Below are 21,157 nucleotides of genomic sequence, written 5' to 3' on the forward strand. Positions count from 1 at the left end.
AAAAACAAATTAATTTTTAAAAAATAATTAAAATGCACTTAAAATATGAACATGTTGAATTTTAGTTAATTTTGTAATTAATTTTGATGAATTTAGGTTATTTTAGACAGATTTGCACAAAGGGCGAAAAATGGCTCAGTAGACTCTACTAAAAGCGCAAAACTGAGAAGCAATTTAAAGTATCGAGTAGAAATAAATTTTAGCCTAAGGCGGTCCAAGATTATGTGTATTAATTCATAATATAATTAATTTTAATTTATATCCAAACTAATTCGGGTTAATAAGTTATTATTAATTAAGTATGAAAAAGTGGTCCAGTTGAACTGAACTGAGTGAATTGAACTGACCAAGAAATGGACAGCCCAAAACCCGTCCCAAGAGCTCACCCAAATCAGCTTATTAGCTTATTATTTAAGCTTGCAAAGAGGCCCTTGAAGACTTGTTCAAGTTGCATTCAAACCCCTCCATAATTGGTGGCTTTATATATTTTCCCCAAGCCTAAATTAGCAAAGTTGAAACTATCAACCTTGCCACATGTGTGACCGGCCAAGGGACGACTCTTTGGCTGATAATTTTAGCTATTTTTAGCAGCCCTCCTCAGCTATAAAAACCCCCCTTAGGCTGGTCAATTTAGAAACACACTTCAAGCATTCACATCTTTCCTCTCTTCTCTCCACTTTCTCTCTTCTTTTCCATTCCAAAATTCCCTTTCCCTCTTGCTGATTTCTCCTCTTGGGAAAGGGGCATTCATTAGCTATTTGGAGCAGCAATTAAGTGTTCATAGCAGTCTTGGTTGACGAGGACAACAGAGAAGGAAGAACGGAGCAACTAGTCAAGCCACAGAAAAACACCGGATTTGATTCTTGTTCCCTATCTTTTTAATTTTTGTTGTTGTTATGCTAAACGTATCTATGAATATTTATGTTGTTGGAATGGCTAATTTAATTAATTTAGCTTCAATTTAATTCGTGTTAGGTTGATTGCATTTCGTTTGTTAAAATTATTAAAACTGTGTTATATTGTTATAGACCTCGGTAAGATGCTTGATTAAGTAAAATCATGACTAAGTTATTCTTGCATTAAAATTGTTAGGTAACTAATGAATTAATTATTTAAACGGATTGAAATTGTAATTAATGGACACGGTACTTAATCAGTGCATGTTTAATCATCTAAGGTAGCTAAGGGTTAGATTAGTAACGGTATCTGACGATACATTTGCCTTGCATAACTTGCAAGATTATTGTGATTAAACTCTTTCAAGGTAAGGATACTTCGTTACCTCACATAGTCTTTTACGTGCTTATTAAATCGAGTTAATTGTTCGAATTGACATAGGGATATGTACAAGAGATTATTTCAATTTAATAAGTATGCATTTGCAATAACATATTTGCCTATTAAGACTTGTTTAATCGGTTGAATTTACATAGGGTATAGTCAAAAGATAAATGGATTTTGGTAGGTGAGTATGTTCATAAGTTAGCAAATTATCGAGTTGCTGTGAACTTAATCTTAACAATATAAACATGAGTTTAATAATTCTAAGTTAAGAAATGTAATTAATCTAAAACAATTATATCATCTTGATTAAAATCGTATTTTGAAATTGTGCATTTGAGATTTATTTATTTAGTTCACTTAGTTTAAAATCTTAGTTTTTAATCACCCTCTTCAAAAAAAATATTTTTCTTCACCAAAGTGTTTTAAATAGCATTCATAAATAATTCTTTTCACAGTCTCTGTCGGTACGATAACTCGACAATTACTTGTCACTTTATTACTTGTTGCGATTGTGTACACTTGCACATTTCCGTCGTTCCAAGGTGTCAAGTATAACATTCTAAGCAATTCTATATAAAAGAACAATCAATTAACCAAGAATAAAAATTAACTTAAACTAAAAAGTAACCAATCAACCATCCATCAACTAATTTAGCACATAATCAAACATAGATTTCTTACAAGCATTTTATCAAACACATGGTAAGCATAAAATAAATGTAAATGGTTTAAGAAAATGCTCATTTAATTTATGGAAGTCCACTAAAGCCCAAGAGTTTTATCATCTTTCTTTGGCATATTCTTCAACAATAAAAGAAATAGAAGACAAAAAATCTATTCTAAACCTAATCGAAAATGAAAAGAAAAGAAAAGAAAACCTAACCTAAAACTATGAAAAGCTAAGGAGAAAATGTTCATCCAACAAAATCTCTCTCTTCTAAAGTTTATAAAATAGTATTTACATTTTACTAACATTTAACCTAACATTGATCATTATGCCCTTAAATAATAAAAAAAGACTTAAGCTTGTTTGGACATAAAATTGCCTCTGCAGTTTTTCACCTGTTAGGCAATGGTATCACAACACCCAACCTTTAGTGTCACAATACCCAAAATAGTAGCTAAATTGGGGTCTTGGGGGTCTCAGTGTCGTGATACAACTAAAAAAGGACTTAATTTCTTAACTTTAGCACCTTCAGGGATATCACAAATTTCATGGCATTAGTGTCGCAACGCTCACTGTGAATGACGTTCTCCTCGAGTTTGAGCCCTTATTGTCTCCCTACACTAGCTCAATTACATTTTTAGGTTTCCTATGGCACGTTTGGCCAATTTAAGACTCAAAAAGGTGTAAAACTAAACAAAAATGCTTATTAATGCTTAGAAGTAAAAAATTGACAAAAACATATAAGCAAATCTATGTATATTAGAGAGCTTGATTTGACGTATCAATTTATGTCATATCAATAGACATCGACCTCACCTTTCATGTGTTGTTTGTCATCGTTTTCCTCTACTCCTCACAGTAGACGTGTCCCACCGCCATCTATTTTGCTTATTTTTCCTCCATTCTTTGCATCAAGGTTGCCAACTTGAAGAACATATTTGAGAAAATAGCCAAAATGGCCAGATGTTGTGTACACTTCAAGGCAGTATTAACAGATTTGTGAGGTTGGTGGTTATGTGTCCATGGCAAGACTCGTTATCGAAACATTAAGCCATTGAAACAACTTCATGCTATTAACAAAGTTCATTACATTAGTAGTTGTTTTAACCTAAAGTCTTACCATTCTTTTTCTTAAATGGTGTTGTTGCAACTTGTACCTTACGTACATATTTTCACAAGCCATGTTATAATTTCTTTATGTTTCTAAATGTATTCAAAATATTAAAAATAGAATTGTTGAATTACCCATTTTCGTAACTTTTTTATGCCAATCTACATTCTTAAAGTCCTTTTGAAATTTAATTGCAATGTGACGAATGCAGTACACGGATATCCATGGAACTTTGGAATGCTTAATCGTCGCAATAAGCCTCTTTGATCAATCAAAAATCAAGCAAATGTTGTCTTACCTAACAACATGCCTCCACAAGTTTGTCAAAAAAATTACAACAATTCCATGTTCTCTTCCTCCATAATGGAAAACACTATCAATAATAGGTTTCAATTACTACCTTATGTTGTCGTAACAACGAGGATTTGCTTATATTTCCCATACAATCAGGTTCCATCAATTTGCACAATAGGGTTACAATGAGGAAAGGCCCTAAATCATGGATCAAATGTCAAGAATAAAAAGTGGATAATTCATTTCCTTGCCTTCGGTTGGTCATTTTGGTCGTAAGCAAGCAATGTCTACAAGTCAACCACAATCTTTGGATGTATTTACCAAGATTGAATTGAGATCCAAATATTATTAACTAAAATTAAAAAGATAATGACGTGCCAAAAACAACGTTCCATACACAGTATGGTCACTTTGAATTTTTAGGGACGCTATTTAGGTTGAAGAATGCTCCTGCAGCGTTCATAGATCTCATGAACTACACTTTTTTAACACTATTTGGATCATTTTGTGGTAATCTTTATCGATGATATCTTGATATATTCGAAGTTAGAGGCAAAACCTGATTAGCACTTGAGAATTGTGTTGTATGTGTTGCGTGAAAAGCACTTGTATAAGAAGTATAGAAAATATATATTTAAGTTATCAGAACTTGTGTTTCTAGGCCATGTTATATCAACCTAAGGAATCCGTGTGGATTCCAAAAAGATTGAAGCCATTTTGCAATGGTAATTGTCGAAAAATGTATCAGAAATCCGAAACTTCCTAGGCCTGGCTGGAAAAATTCATAAATGGATTCTCCAAAATAGCTTTTCCTATGACAAAGCTCTTGCAAAAGATTGTGTCGATTGTGTAGAATGACTAGTGCTAGGAAAGTTTCGAGAAATAAAAGGTCATGTTGGTAGAAGCATCAATATTGACCTTACCCCAATCAAGGAATGAATATGTTGTACTAAGTAATGCTTCACTAAGTGGATTGGACTATGTGTTGATATAGGATGGTAAGGTAATTGAATATGTCTCTTAACAACCGAAGTCACATGAAAGTAATTATTCGACGCACGATTTGGAGCTAGCCACTATGGTGTTTGCTATAAATATCTAGAGGCACTACCTCTATGGTGAAAATGCTATATTTTTAAAAATCATAAGAGTCTCAAATACCTACTCTCCGAAAAAGAACTAAAATTCACACAGCGTCGCTGAACTAAATTGTTTAAAGATTATGATTGCATAATTGATTACCATCCTGGGAAAGCAAACGTTGTAACTGATGCTTTAAGCTGAAATTTGATATTTGAACTAAGAACAATGTTCACTCAGTTGAGTACCTGTGATGATGGCAACTTGTTAGCTAAATTGAAAGCAAAGCCCATGTTGATTGATTAGATAAAAAAAAAGTGCAATTTGCAGATACTAAGCTGGCAAAGAAAATAAAGCTTGCTCAACAAGGTGATAAGGAGAATTGCATCATTGAAGAGTATAATTGCCTTCTATTTCACAACTGCATTTGTATATCTGACGATGCTAAACTGAAGAAACTAATTATGCGTGAAGCTCACGATGTTTCTTTTACTATGCATCTTGGTGGTGTGAAAATGTATCTTGACTTACAAGAATCATATGGGTGGCCAAGTATGAAAAGAGAAATCATCGAGTATGTTGCTAAATGATTGACATGCTAGCGACTAAAAACTAAACATCAGGTTTACACTGGGATGCTTCAACCTATTTCGGTTCTTGAGTGGAAGTAGAAACGAATTGAGGTGGATTGTTATTGGCCTACGAACTTCACCGAACAAAAGAAATGTTATTTGGGTGACAGTGAATAAATTGACAAAATTTACTCATTTTATGGAAATAAGAACCAATTGTCCACTTCTAAAGCTTGTTGAAGTGTACATTTGTGAGATATTGAGGCTACATGGTATGCTTGTGTCAATTATCTCGAATCGAGATCCTTACTTCACTTTCAGATTCGGGAAGCAGTTGCACGAATCTTTAGGTACGAGGTTGAATTTTAGCATAACTTTTTATCCCCAGTAAGATGGTCAATCAAAATGTGTTATTCAAGTGCTAGAAGATATTCTTAGAGCCTGTGTTATGAAGCTTGATGTTAATTGGGAACATTTCTTGCCTTTGGCCAAATTTATCTATAATAACAATTTCCAATTAAGCATCCAAATGGCTTCATATGAAGCTCTGTATGATCGATGGTGTAAAACACCTCTGTGTTAGTCAGAGCTGAGTGAGAGAAAGATTATGGGATAAAAATTGGTGTAAGAAACAAAAGAAAGGGTAATGTTGATAAGAGCTAGATTAAAAGCAACCTCTAATAGGCAAAATTCATGCTAATGTGAGCAGAAGGAAAATGAATATACCGTGGACGATAAGGTATTCTTAAAAGTCTCTCCTTGGAAGAATTTTTTGAGCTTTGAGCTTTGGTTGCAAAAGGAAGCTAAGTCCCAGATATATTGGGTCGTACGAAATCATAGAAAGATAGGGTCAGTTTCTTATCGCTTAGTCTTACCATAAGAGTTGCAAATGATACATAATGTATTTCATGTATCAATGCTTCGACAATATCAATCCGATCCTTCCTAAGTGATTCCTATGGAAATAGTTAAGGTGTAACATGAAAGAATTGAGAAACAAACACATGCCATTGGTGAAAGCCCTATAGCACAGCCATAATGTAGAAGAAGCTACCTGGGCACCGGAAGAGACAATGAGATCTCAGTATCCTCATCTGTTTCAAAGTAAATTTTAAAGACAAAATTTCTTAAGGGGGAGAATTGTAACGACCCAATTTCGATGGCGTCGAAAAGTACAATTTTGGAACCTAATTTTTCTAAATCGAATCTGTAAATATAAAATAAGAATATTTGTAGAGTTAATATGAAAATAAAATAAAGATTGGTTAAGTAATTTAGCGAAAAGGTAGTTAATTAAAGCTTAGGGAATAAATTGTAAAAGTCCAATCATTATTGAGTTTTAATTTAGAAAAGGGTTGAGGATTTATATAGCAATTATCTAAAGGACTAAGATGGTGATGATGATAGTTATTAAATTTATATGATTATAATTATATTAAATAAACAAGGTTAATTAAAACATAAACATGATTAATTAACTTAATATTTTATTAATCTAACTATATAAACAAATTGATACTAGAAAGATGAAAACAAAACAATCATCTTCACCAAGCTATCGCCATCCTCCATTAGAGAAAAAGAAAGGTGAAGGTTCTAGACGAGTAACGACATTTGTCGTTTGTACTTTTATGATTTAATATCATTATATATACATTTACATGTTGATTACATGAATAACTATTGAGGTAAGTTAATACTGACATATAAAATGATTCATATTGAGTGATATAGAATTTCAAGAAAATTGGACTAAATTGAATATAGTATAGAAGAGTGTGTGATATTTGTATGTGACGTAAATATAGTATGCACTATGTTATGTGAAATTGGGCATATATGAATTGATGATGAAATGGAATGGGATTATGATATATAAACGGTTGATGCCCATGTAAACGTAATAGAAAGGTTAGGATACAGTTGGCATGCCAATAGGGCCATATGCGTATTTTTGTACAGGTTTGTTGACAATGTGAAGATTATGATCTGCCATTTAGGATTTAGCATTTTTTGTAGATCATCGAGTATTCATTATCTCTTCAGAAACCTTGGTATGGTGGAGGGATGTATTTGCATATGCACATGAATTTGATGCCTACGGGCTTGGTACTTCAGTGCTTTGGTGTGGTGTAGTTCACTCATGTGTCCAAGTACAATTTTTACTAAGATTGTATTGGGAGAAACGTTAAATTGAATTTTGAAATCGGATTATAAAATGTGAGTCGACTAAATGATATTTGAAATGATTTGATAGCACGAAATGATATTACAAAAGCATATATGTTATATGAGATTATCAATAGCATGTGAATGATCATGCGAATCGGTTAAAATGAGCCTAGGGGTCAATTTGAATATGAACGAGTCAATACACTCAAGAGAGGATGAGATAGTAAAATGAGGTTGAGTATACCATTGGCATATACTTATATACATGAATGATGAATTAAATTGACATGAACTACAAATGAAAGCGATTGTATTTGGTTGTTAGAAAGTATGGCATGAAATGCATACATTGAGTTGCCAATTGAGATAGTAGATGAAATTGACATATGAGTTATGAATATATGAATTGAAATGGTAATGTATGCATCATTGGAGGTAGAATATTAATATGATATGTCTATTTAGATTTGCTAATTGTGGCAATGTGTGGATTTAAGCATATGACATGAATAGGTGGAAATGAAATGGTTATGACTAAATCATCAATTGAATTTCTAGTTCATATTAATGTTAATATTATTGACTTAAATCATGAAAGTACCACTGAGCTTTATCGCTCGGCATACCCTTTGTTTATTCCGTGCACAAGTATAAGTGAATCTCATGGTTACGAGAAGTGATCCAACATCCAAAACATGACACCTGACTCAATAATGTTTTTATAGTTTCTTTTGTTTCGAAAAATGGTATGTACCTAAGGTTTTAACCGATTTTGTATTGTAGTTGGTCGTTCTGAAAGTCGGTTAATTCATGTTAATTTGACTCAAGATTTTGGTATCGTTTGGCATGTATGGAATTGGTCTACCATTTGAAATGGCTGAACTTGAGATATTTAAACTTTGTTTTCGGTGTCTTAAATTTGTTTTAGTTCTTTTGGAAACAATCAGTCACATCGCGACGACTGGAATGATGGAAATGTGAAAGTGTACTGAATCACAACAAGTAATAAAGTGACGAGTAAATGTCGAGTTATCGTACCCATCGGGACTGTGTAAGAAATTATTTATGAATGCAATTAAAAATACTTTGGTGAAGAAAAATATTTCTTAACTTAATATTACTAAAACTAAAGATGACATAATTGTATTAGATTAATTATATTTCTTAACTTAATATTTCTTAACTTAATATTAAAAATTAAAAACTAAAGTTTAACTAAGTAAATAAAATAAAATAAAAGTTCCAATGCACGATTTCGAAGATGATTTTATAAAGATGACATAATTGTATTAGATTAATTATATTTCTTAACTTAATATTACTAAAACAATGTTCATGTTGTTACTAATAAATTCAAGGCAACTTGGTAATTTGTTAACTATAGCACATATGAGACTCACTAAATTAACTAATCTCTTGAACATATCACTATGCCAATTCAAGCAATTAATTAATTTAGATAAGCAAGTAAAAGATTAAGTGAGTTAACAATGTATACCTACATTGAAATAGTTTAATCATAATAATCTTGCCAATTATGCAAGGCTAATGTACCATTTAATACCGCTGCTAACTTAACCCCAACTACCTTAGATGAATAAACTTGAACCGATTAAGTATTGTGTCCATTAACTACAATTTCAACACGATTTAATAATTAATTCATTAGTTACCTTACAACGATAATGCAATATTTAATAATTAATTCATTAGTTACCTTACAACAATAATGCAAGATTAACTTAATCATGGTTTTACTTCATCAAACAATTTACCAAGACCTATAACAACACAAACATAATTTTAATAACTTAAGTGGACGAAATGCAATCAACCTAACACGAATTAAATTTAAGCCATATTAATTAAATTTAACATATTCACATAACAAGTATTCATATATGTGTTCATAATAAAAACAATAAAATTGAAAGGATAGGGACTAGAATGAAATCTGGTGTTTCTCTGAAACTTGACTAGTGTGCTCCGCTCCTCTGTCTCCACTTGTTCTTGTTGAACTGAGGCTTCCACAAGCAATTGCATACTGCTACCAATGGTGGTTGAAGGGATTTTTTCCAAGAGGGTGAATTGGCAAGGGAATGGAAGGGAAAATGGAGAACAAAGGAAGGGTTTTGAAGAGAGAAAGTAAGAGAGAAATGTGAAGAATGAAGGTGTGAGAGGTGTGTTTCAAATTATCAGCCAAGGGGGTATTTATAGGTTGGATAGGCTGCTAACAATAGAAAAAATTAGCAGCTATTAACTCCCCCCCCCATGGTCGGTCACACATGTGGCAATTTTGAAGCTTTCAAACATGCTAAATTTAGCTAGGGCAAATCTACAAAAGCTTGATAAGTGGAGGGGTTTGAATGCAATTTCAAGGAAAATTAAAGGGTTGTTTTGCAAGCCAAATAATCAGCTAAATAAGCTGATTGGGTCAGCATGTGGAGCAGTTTTGGGCAGCCCATTTGCCTAGTTGGATCAGTCTCTCGATTTTCCATAATTAGGCCTCCCTTCATAATTTAATTAATAATAATTATTTAACCCAAAATAAATTGGATTAAAATTAAAATTAATTATATTATAAATTAATATTCATAATTTGGATAATCTTAGGCTGAAAATTAATTTCCTCGATGCTTCAAAAATCACTTCTCGGTTTTGCACTTTTAGCAGTGTTTGGGAGCCAATTTTCACCCTTTATGCGAATCTATCGAAAATTAATCAAAATTAATCAAAATTTATTATAAAATTAATTAAAATTAAATATGTTAATAGTTTAAGTACAATTTAATTATTTTATAATTATATTATATTTTTCGACAAGAATTACACTAAAACTGCATCAATTTGAGTTAAAAAAGGCATGAAAAAGTTTTTTTTTTTATTTCCACACCCCCAAACTTAATTCAATGCTCATACCGAGTAATGCACAAATTGAAAAGAATTTCTTGGGAGCACCTTTCAAAAATTCTTTCAGAAAAATTCTTCCCAAAATTACGAATTTAGTACACTTATGCTCAAGAATAAAAATTTTGATATTTATGCTACTTAAGCATGCATATCGTTCAAATTAATCTCAATTATCATTATGATAGCAAAAACAGACTAAATGCGTTCTCAATAAAAACATGTTAAATCCCTACCAATTTGATTTTATTACCTTATTTAAGATTAAGTTGCAATCATTAAGTTTAATTTATATCTTTCTATGTTGAACATAGCAATTTCTCTCCACTAATGTAGGTAGCACAGAAACTTGAATCAGTTGGTCTTTTAAATAGGTTGTAACGTGACAAGGCTAGGGGTACGTAAAAGATAGGTAAATTTGGGGTAAAAACCTAGACTCAGCTTGAATCGGACCTTCGGAATAATTACCTTCAATACACCAACTTATTTTTCTTTCACATGCTCTTTTGTACATCTATTTCTTTCAAGAACATATGCTCTCTCTTTTTATTCTTCTCTTTTCTTTCTTTCTATTTTTTTCACGAGCATTTTGCTATATGTACTACAATTTTTTGAGCATTTGATACTTCTTTTCAACTCCCCCAAACTTATTTTCAAAGAATATTCTAATTAGTACCAAGTCTAGTGTTTGGAACAATTTAAATATAATTAGGAGAAAAATGATGGCTAAATATTGCAAAGGTTCAAATAGAACTAAGTCATAGAGTCTCAAAAGTTGGGTTTCAAGGGATAAAAATTCATCAGGGTTAGCTTGAAAGGCTCAAAAGGTCCAAACAAAAGTTGTCTAAATCATTTTCAACATTCCATGTTTCTTAAGATTTCACCTCGAGAAATTACTAAGTTAATTCTAGAGACTTAAACTTTCATGCGTGTCTAGCTTTCCAAAGGAACTAAAAAATTTATGGTATGATTTACATACCTTATTAAGAGTACATTTATGTCACAATTCAGCTAACATACAATTATTGAAATAATAGAACTTTATTCATACTGAAGTTTAGCATACTTAACAAAACTTCAAATTTTTGAAAAAAAATATAACCTAATCAAAATTAAAAGAAAATTTTATTCTAAGAGGAAATAATTTCAATTTTTCGATCCCCCCGACTTAAGATGAACAATGTCCTCATTGTTAGATGTGAATAGATACTATACACCATGTAGGATTCTAGAAAAGAGGAGGTGAGTCAGTTTGACTGCTTAAGAACCAAGCTCTCTCTAGATCCAATCCTAAACATGTACATATCTATTGCCACACTTTGTACTTTACAACTTTGTTCATTTTTATTTATGATTTTCATCTCTTGTTTTATTATGCAAAAAATAAAAATCCTAATAGATCATAATCCTAAAATAACCTAGGAAAGAAAATAACATAAGGTAAAGATCCCCCATTTTTTATTTATTTGCAAATCCCTCAGAATCTGACTCATCTTTTGCTCCATCATCTTTGTTTTTGCATGAATCGCTTCGTTCCCTCTTCGATAGTGGACTCCATGGTTCAAATATAAAATTTGGAAACTCAGACACAAAAATAAACGTGTCATTGAATATTTTCATAAGAGTGCCTTTTATTGAGTCATCTTGTATTTTAGAATATCTCCAATAAGCTTGTTGCTACCACTACATATGTTGCATTATGTCCATAAACTTTGACAACTCATCTTGAAGATCCGGGCGAGGCGATTGAGTTTTAAACATTGAGGTTGACATGTCAGGTTCGGTTACTGGTTCCATTGGTTGTGCTTTATCAAGGATTTCAGCTGACTGTATTGGTTTGATCTCTGTGGGATATTCTTCTTCTTCTTAAAGATCATCGCTCTCTTCAACTCGTTACTGTAGAACAAAATCTCTGGCTATCAGATAGAGGCCACAATCTGTGATTGTGCCCTAGTTATAACCTGTCTTCTTTACGTTTGTAAGAATTTTAGCTTTCAAGCAGAACATTGTTATCATAAAGGGAAAGTAAGCTGGGCCAGAACGTCTAACGGCACAATTTCACATTTCTCTTAGAATGATTTTTCCCACATCAATGATCTTTGCAGTTAAAATTGAGTATAATAAGACCATTCGCTCTAATGAAACTGTAGTCCCATGTGAAATAGGCATAAGGTTGAATTGAATGAAATAGAACCATACCTTCGCTATTGGTGTCAAATATTCTCTACGGCAAGTATGAGCTCCATTCTTTGAAACAGTCCACTTAGCACCTAGAACTGTAAGTTCCTCGATAATTTCTTGTAGATTTTCAGCCTCAATATTTCTCATCTAGGAAGAATATTTTTCGTCTTCAAAATCAGGTAATTCAAAGAATCACTAATAGCGTTTGAGCTTATTGGTACCTTGATTCCTCAGAAAAAAAATTTCGCTAATTCGCTTGAGGTCAAATTCGCATAAAATTCATGAACTAATTCCTAAATTACACTAGGTCTTTTCTCATAAAACAACTCCCAATTGAGAGCTTCAGCAATTTGTTGAATGCACACCATGAAATCGATATAGTTGCTTTCTTTCAATGTAAAGCCTTTTTCAGGGTGTATTTGTTGATTCTCGAAAATGCTTCCATATCTCGCTTTGGCTTCTTCACAGTGAAATTTTTTTGTGATTCTTAAAGTTAGACAGAGGCACGAATCCTTTTGCAAGGCATGATTAACCTAAATATAAGATGGAAACAAATATTTTCTCAAAAATTCAATTAGTATAAAATATTAACAATTCAAAATAAATTGAAGAGTTCAATAATTAAAACAAATTAAAATTTAGAAGAAAACTTTCTTACCACCTTTGTATAAAAACTCAATAAATAAAATTAAAATTCTATATAAAGTTGATAATAATTAATATATATTATAATAAATATAATTATATATTAGTTATTATCATCTTATTTATTAAAATTAAATTAAAAAAATTTTATCTAATAAAATGAACCAGACTTTATCCCGCTCAATTTTATCCCTCAATAATGTTTTAAGCACTGAGATTGACTCAAGAACTACCTCCCCTACCTTGAAGTTCGACAACTCTATATGGAAAAACTTGGTGAATCATAAATGGACCAGACCAACGTGATTTTAACCTACCTGGAAAGAACCTTAATCTGGAATTGAATAACAAGACTTGTTGACCTGCTTCAAATTCTCGAACTTGAATGTGCTTGTCATGCCATCTTTTAAGTCTTCCTTGAATAGTTCAGAATTCTCATATGAGAACTTTCGAAACACTTCTAACTCGTTGAATTGAAGCATCCGTTTCTCTTTAGCAAGCTTAAGATCCAAGTTGAGTTGTTGGAGAGCCTCGTAAGCTTTGTGTTCTAACTTCAAGGGCAGGTGACAGGCTTTCCCAAAGACCAACCTATAGGGTGACATCTCTAAAGGTGTCTTGTATGTTGTTTTGTAGGCCCATAAAGCATCATTTAGTCTTTTGGACCAATCTCGTCGATTCGGACAACCGACCTTCTTGTTTATGCCCTTTATCTCTTTATTCGCCAATTCAGCTTGCCTATTTGTCTACAGATGGTAAGCTGTGGCAACATTGTGCTTCACTCCATACTTATCGAGTAACCATTTCAACCATTTGTTCACAAAATGGGACCCTTCATCACTGATGATAGCTCTCGAGCTTTCAAACCTTGTGAACACATGTTTCTACAAGAACTTCATCACAATCTTAGCATCATTCGACGGATATTCCTCAGCCTCAACCCACTTAGAAATGTAGTCTACTGCTACCAATATGCACTTGTGATCGAAAGACGGAGGGAAAGGACCGAGAAAGTCAATTCCCCAAACATCAAATAATTCTACTTCAATGATGTTTGTTCGGGGCATCTCATTTCTGTTGGTAATATTTCCAACCCTCTGCCATCGATCACAACTCTTTACATAAGCATACACGTCTTTAAATAGTGTTGGCCAAAAGAATCCAACTTGCAATACTTTTGCTGCAATACGTGTACCTCTGATGTGTCCCCCACTCAAAGCTATGTGACAATGATATAAAATCTTGTGTACTTCATCTTCTGTCACGAATCTCCTGATCAATTAATCTGCACACTTTTTAAACAAATATGGCTCTTCCCAAAAATAATACTTCACATCGTGAAGAAACTTTTTCTTTTGTTTATATGTCCTATAAATCGGCATCAAACCATAAGCTAAATAGTTAGGAAAGTCAGCAAACCAATGGGTATTATGGACATGATATACCCTAAGTATGTGCTCATTTGGAAATGTCTCCTGAATGGGTATAAGTGGAGAATTTCCTTCTTGCGACTCCAATCTGGATAAGTGATCTACTACTTTGTTTTCTTCTCCCCTTCGATCTTCAATTTCTAGATCGTATTCTAGGAGTAGGAGTACCCATCGGATCAATCTCGGCTTGGCATCTTTCTTGGCAATTAAACACTTAATTATCGAATGATCCGTGTAGACATTCACCTTGGTACCTACAAGATAAGATCAAAACTTACCAAAAGAAAACACAATAGCAAGTAACTCTTTCTCTACTACCATATAATTCAACTAAGCTCCCGTCAAAGTCTGACTTGCATAGTCGATGGGATGAAAAACTTTGTTCCTTCGTTAGCCTATCACTGCTTCTATAGTGAAGTCACTTGCATCACACATCAATTCAAATAGCAATTCCCAATCTGGTGTGACGATAATGGGTGCTGAAACTAACCGACTCTTCAAATCATTAAACACTTTCAAACATTCTTCATTAAAGTTGAATGTTTTGTCCTTCTCCAATAATTTGCATAAGGGTTTAGTAATTTTGGAGAAGTCCTTCATAAATCTTCGATAGAAACCGGCATGACCCAAAAAGCACCTAACACCCTTTACAGATGTTAGAGGTGGGAGTTTCTCAATAACATCTACCTTTGCTTTATCTACCTCGATTCCATGTTTCATTATCCAATGCCCTAGAACAATACCTTATCATACCATGAAATGGCACTTTTCCTAGTTAACTTCGAGGTTTGTTTCTTCCCATCGCATTAGTATCTTGGCTTGATTGGCTAGGCAATCATCATATGTATCTCTGAATACTGAAAATTCATCCATAAACACTTCCAAATACTTCTCAACCATGTCAGTAAAAATAGACATCATATATCTTTGAAATGTAGTAGGTGCATTACATAAACCAAATGGCATGCGTCTAAATGCAAATGTACCGTACAGGCATGTGAATGTTGTCTTGTGTTGATCTTCTGGTGCTACTGTTATTTTATTATACCCAGAGTATCTATCAAGAAAAAAGTAATAATCTCACCCCACGAGTCTATCCAACATCTAGTCCAATAACGGCAAAGGAAAGTGGTCTTTCCTAATCGTCTTGTTCATCTTTCGATAATCGATACAAATTCTCCATCCCATAACCGTTCTAGTCAGTATTAATTCATTATTCTTATTCTCAACGACCGTAATACCTCTTTTCTTTGGCACGCACTGGACCGAACTTACCCACGAACTATTTGAGATAGGGTAAATTATACCTGAATCTAACCACTTAATGATTTCTTTCTTTACTATGTCCTTCATGATGGGGTTCAGTCATCGTTATCCATCAGTCATCCCTTTCTCGCCATCTTCTAGGATGATATTCTGCATGCATACAGATAGACTAATGCCATGAATATCAGCAATGGTCCATCCGGTAACCTTCTTGAATTGTTTCAATACTAGTATGAGTTTCTCTTCTAGCTCTTCAGTCAACTTTACTGAAACAATCACAGGCAAAGTAGAAGCGTAACCTAAATAAACATATTTTAAATGTGAGGGAACTACCTTAAGTTCAAATTTAGGTGGCTCCTCAATTGACACTTTTGGTTGGGCATAATCCCTATTCTGTAACTCAAAAGATTCAAAGCGGGATTGTGGATTTGATTAGCTTGTAGAAAAGCTAAGTAATCATCCTCCTCTACATCACTTAGAGGGTCTGATGTCAAAATTTTCTCCAATGGGTACTCAACTTAGTTAAGTTCCTTTTCTATGATTAATTCTTCTAACTCGGATATTGCAGAACAATCATCAACTGTGTCAAGAAATCACATAGACTTAAAAACGTTAAATGTTACCCAATTTCCTGAACATGTATAGTAAGCTCTCCCTTCTGCACATTAATAAGGGTCCTTCCAGTTGCTAGGAAAGGCCTTCCTAGGATGACTGACACTTTTTTATCTACTTCAAAGTCTAGAATAATAAAGTCGGCAGGAAAAATAAATTTGTCTACGCGTACCAATACATCCTCAATTTTTCCTTCTGGATGTGCTAAAGATCAATCTACAATTTGAAGTGTAACCGTAGTATGTCTAACTTCACCTATCCCCAACTTTCTGAATATGGACATGGGCATCAAGTTGATGCTTGAACCTAAATCGCATAGTGCTTTACCACAATACGTTGCTTCAATGTTGCAAGGTATGGTAAAACATTTAGGGTCCTTCATCTTTGAGGGTAGTTTGTCTTGAAGATATGCACTGCATTCCTTCATCAAGGCTACCGTCTCAAATTCTCCAAGTCTTCGTTTCTTAGATAGGATATCCTTTATAAATTTGATGTAGTTCGACATTTGTTCAAGTGCTTCCACCAACGAAATGTTGATATGAATTTGTTTGAGTATGCCTAGGAACTTTTTTAACTGGAATTCTTGCTTTTTCTTCTAAAGTCTTTGAGGGTAGGGTGGTGGAAGATTCTTTACTGGAACTGGTTGATTCGTCTTCTGTGGCAATTTTGCATCTAATGAAATTGTTAGTTTATCTGAATTAATTGGTTCCAAAATTACCTTATCAGATTTTGCATATTCTGGTTTTAGTGAAGCTGGAATTTCAACACTCGGTTGAACTTCCACTGAGTCTTGAGCACCAGCTAGCTCTTCTTCAACTTCGGCAGTGTTGGGCTCTAATGTTTTTATGCTCCTCAATGTCAATACTTTACAATACTCTTTCCCTGGATTTCTTGGGTTTTTTGTATCACTAGGCAGAGTACCTTGTGGTTGGTTCCTAAGTTCAGTAGCAAGTTGACCAACTTAATTCTCCAAATTCCTTAAAGTGGCATCATTCTTTGCCATATATGCCTTCAATAGGTTCTTAAAACTATTGGAAGGTTCAGATTGAGTTGGTTTCTAAACTTGTCAGGTGAAAATAGGTGGCTGGGTCAGTCTAGGTTGGGCGTAAGTGTTACTGGTTCCAACCCTTGGTTACTCCAAAAAAGGTTTGGGTGGTTTCACCAAATTGGGATATAAAAATTGCATTGCAGTCCTTGCCTTCCTCAGTTTTGATTACCCATGTAATACACGGATTTTAGGTTTGATGGACATTTTTCAAACAAATGTCCTTCCCCACAATAAACGTAAGCTATATTTTCAAATTGATTGGGTGGCTGAGTTGCAAAATTATTAAACCCATTAGATATAAAATTCTTATGTATTGAAAAAAATCAAAGATACCTGAGATGCTAGTGAAGTGAGAGCATCCACTTCATGTACTCCTGCAACTCGTCTTTCTGATGCTACTCAGTTGGTTGGCCATTGATAATTGTTGCTGAAAATCCTTTCAATGATTTCATAAGCCTTGTCATAAGACTTAGAAAGGAGAGCACCGTTAGTAGAAGCATCTACTACCATTCTCGTGTGAGCATTGAGACCATTATAGAATGTCTTAAGTTGGATGCAATACGGGATATCATGATGAGGGCACTCCCATAATAATTATGTGTACCTTTCCCATGCCTCATACAAGGACTCGTCATCCATTTGTTGGAAAATAGTTATCTTGTTCATCAACTTAGCATTATTGCTAGGCGAGAAATACTTCATGAGGAATCTTTCTGCTAACTCTTGCCAGGTGGTAATTGAATGTGGTGGCAATGAGTTCAACAGGCTCGAGCTCTGTACCTTAGCGAATAGGGGAATAAATTTAATCGTAGTGCATCTTCGGGTAGTCCAGCTAACTTGAAAGAATCACTCACCTCCATAAATAGTCTTAAGTGAAGGTGAGGATCTTCGGTAGGCATTCCACTGAATTGACCCACTGTCTGAAGCATCTGAACACGACTAGCTTTAGCTCAAATTGTTGTGCCTCAATTTCGGGTCTCCTTATACCCAGATTAAGATTATGAAACACTGGCACTGCATATTGTTTTAGAGCTTTATCCCTATCATCAGTAATTAAGGATAGGATTTTGAGCAAGGCTTGCTCTGTTTCCTTATTCGAATTTTCGTAGTTCATCTCTTCTGTCCTTCTCTGAATTGCTTGTCTCCTTCGTTGTCAAAAATTCCCTTCAGTCTTAGGGTCTACATGGAGTAAATTGATAATCCGATCAGTACTCATAAACACCTGAAACAAACACAAAAAAATGGAATTAAAATTTAATAGAAAAAAAGACCAAAATGCAAAATTAACAATTTCAAAATTAATGTATTTTAAAATAGTCCCTGACAACGGTGCCAAAAACTTGGAACGATGGAAATGTGCAAGTGTATACAATCACAACACATAATAAAGTGACAAGAAAATGACACAATCGCAACACATAATAAAGTGACAAGAAAATGTCGAGTTATCGTGCCAACAAGGACTGTGTAAGAAATTATTTATGAATGTAATTAAAAACACTTTGGTGGAGAAAAATATTTTGATTTTGAGGAAGTGATTAAAAACTAAAGCTTAACTAAGTAAATAAAATAAAATAAAAGTTCCAATGCACGATTTCAAAAGATGATTTTAATCAAGATGATATAATTGTGTTAGATTAATTACATTTTTTAACTTAATATTACTAAAACAATGTTCATGTTGTTACGAATAAATTCACAGCAACTTGGTAATTTGTTAACTATAGCACATACAGACTCACTAAATTAACTAATCTCTTGAACATATCACTATGACAATTCAAACCATTAATCAATTTAGATAAGCAAGTAAAAGATTAAGTGAAGTAACAATGTACACATACATTGAAACAGTTTAATCACAACAATATTGCCATTTATGCAAGGCTAATGTACCGTTTAATATTATCGCTAATTTAACCCTCTCGGCTACCTTAGATGATTAAACATGCACTGATTAACTATTGTGTCCATTAATTACAATTTCAACACGATTTAATAATTAATTCATTAGTTACCTTACAACGATAATGCAAGATTAACTTAATCATGGTTTTACTTAATCAAACAATTTACCAAGACTTATAACAACACAAACAAAATTTTAATAACTTAAGTGGACGAAATGCAATCAACCTAACATGAATTAAATTTAAGCCATATTAATTAAATTAAACATATCAACATAACAATTATTTATAGATGTGTTCATAACAACAACAATAACAATTAAAGGATAGGGACTATAATCAAATCTGGTGTTTCTCCGAAGCTTGACTAGTTTGCTCTGATCCTTCGTCTCCACTAGTTCTTGTTGAACTGAGGCTTCTACAAGTACTTGAATGTTGCTACCAATGGTGGTTGAAGGGCTCTTTTCCAAGTGGGGAAATCGGCAAGGGAATGGAAGGGAAAATTGGAGAACAAAGGAAGGGTTTTGAAGATGGAAAGTGAGAGATAAGTGTGAAGAATGAAAGTATGAGAGGTGTGTTTCAAATTAGCAGCCAAGGGGGTATTTATAGGTTGGATAGGCTGCTAAAAATAGAAAAAATCATCAGCCATTAACTTCACCCATGGTTGGCCACACACATGGCAAGTTTGAAGCTTTTAAACTTACTAAATTTAGCTAGGGGCAAATCTACAAAAGCTTGATAAGTGGAGGGGTGTAATGCAATTTCAAGGAAACTTCAAGGGCTGTTTTGCAAGCTAAATAATCAGCTAAATAAGCTGATTGGGTCAGCATGTGGGATGGTTTTGGGCAGCCCATTTGTTCGGTTGTATCAGTCTCTCGGTTTAGTACAATTGGGCCTCCTTTCATAATTTAATTAATAATAATTATTTAACCCAAAATAAATTAGATTAAAATTAAAATTAATTATATTATGAACTAATATTCATAATTTGGATCATATTAGGCTGAAAAATCAATTCGCCTCGATACTTAAAAAATCGCCTCTCGATTTTGCACTTCTAGTAGTGTCTACCGAGCCAATTTTTGCCCTTTGTGCTAATTTATCGAAAATAAATCAAAATTAATCAAAGTTTATTATAAAATTAAATAAAACTCAATATGTTAATAAATTAAATATAATTTAATTATTTTATAATTATATTATATTTGTTGACAAGAATTACACCGAAACTGTATGAATTTGAGTGAAAAAGGGTATCAAAAAGTATATATATTTTTGTGTTTCCAACGACGTACTCTCAACATTGCGAAGAGGACAAGCCACTGAGTCACGTCGTGACCTGAAACCATTGAAGTTACGACGTCAACCCAATAGTTTGAAAATATTACAATTTGATCCTTATTCAACCTTGAGTTATCTAAAAAGCTTTCGTAACCTCATATAAGACTTAAATGTGATTGTATAACATGTTATATTGATGTTTTGATCTTAAGGAAATGTATTGACAATTAATTGAAAATGTATTAGATCATAGTTGCTCCAGCAACGAATATGAAATCTCATAGCTTGGACTCGGCTATCTGGTCGAGTATGGGGTGTTATAAAACCCGTGAACAGAAGATCGCCTATCCACGGACACTTTCAGAACCATTGTATATGGGTTATGAACTCCATATTATTGATTTAATGAAGTGACATTTTGTACTAGATCCGCTAACTCAGTGAACAACTCAACCCATTCAATGTTATTGAGTGAATAATATAGTGCGATCATAGTATCCACATCATCATCCGCTACAAGTTGCATTTCCCTATATTTGGACGGATTTGCAAAACTATAAATTTGTAGAATAGCCTGGACATCCTCTTCCCACAAAGTCAAATGATTTTCACACCAATCTTTTGTTTGATTTCATCAAATTTTATACTCTTGTTAAACCTCATTCTTATTTGATGGCACGATTCAAATATACAACCAACT

At 33.4% G+C, this 21,157-nt stretch overlaps 1 non-coding gene across 1 annotated transcript; it reads left to right on the top strand.

Annotated features, from left to right (window-relative positions):
* The first annotated feature begins 17,831 nt into the window (after positions 1-17,831).
* LOC128032676 (small nucleolar RNA R71) lies at positions 17,832-17,938 on the top strand. The gene has a single exon (XR_008188926.1). It is a non-coding gene; the product is annotated as a small nucleolar RNA R71 (small nucleolar RNA).
* The last annotated feature ends 3,219 nt before the right edge of the window (positions 17,939-21,157 follow it).

The sequence above is a fragment of the Gossypium raimondii genome, chromosome 1, assembly GCF_025698545.1.
Source record: "Gossypium raimondii isolate GPD5lz chromosome 1, ASM2569854v1, whole genome shotgun sequence".
Taxonomy (NCBI): domain Eukaryota; kingdom Viridiplantae; phylum Streptophyta; class Magnoliopsida; order Malvales; family Malvaceae; genus Gossypium; species Gossypium raimondii.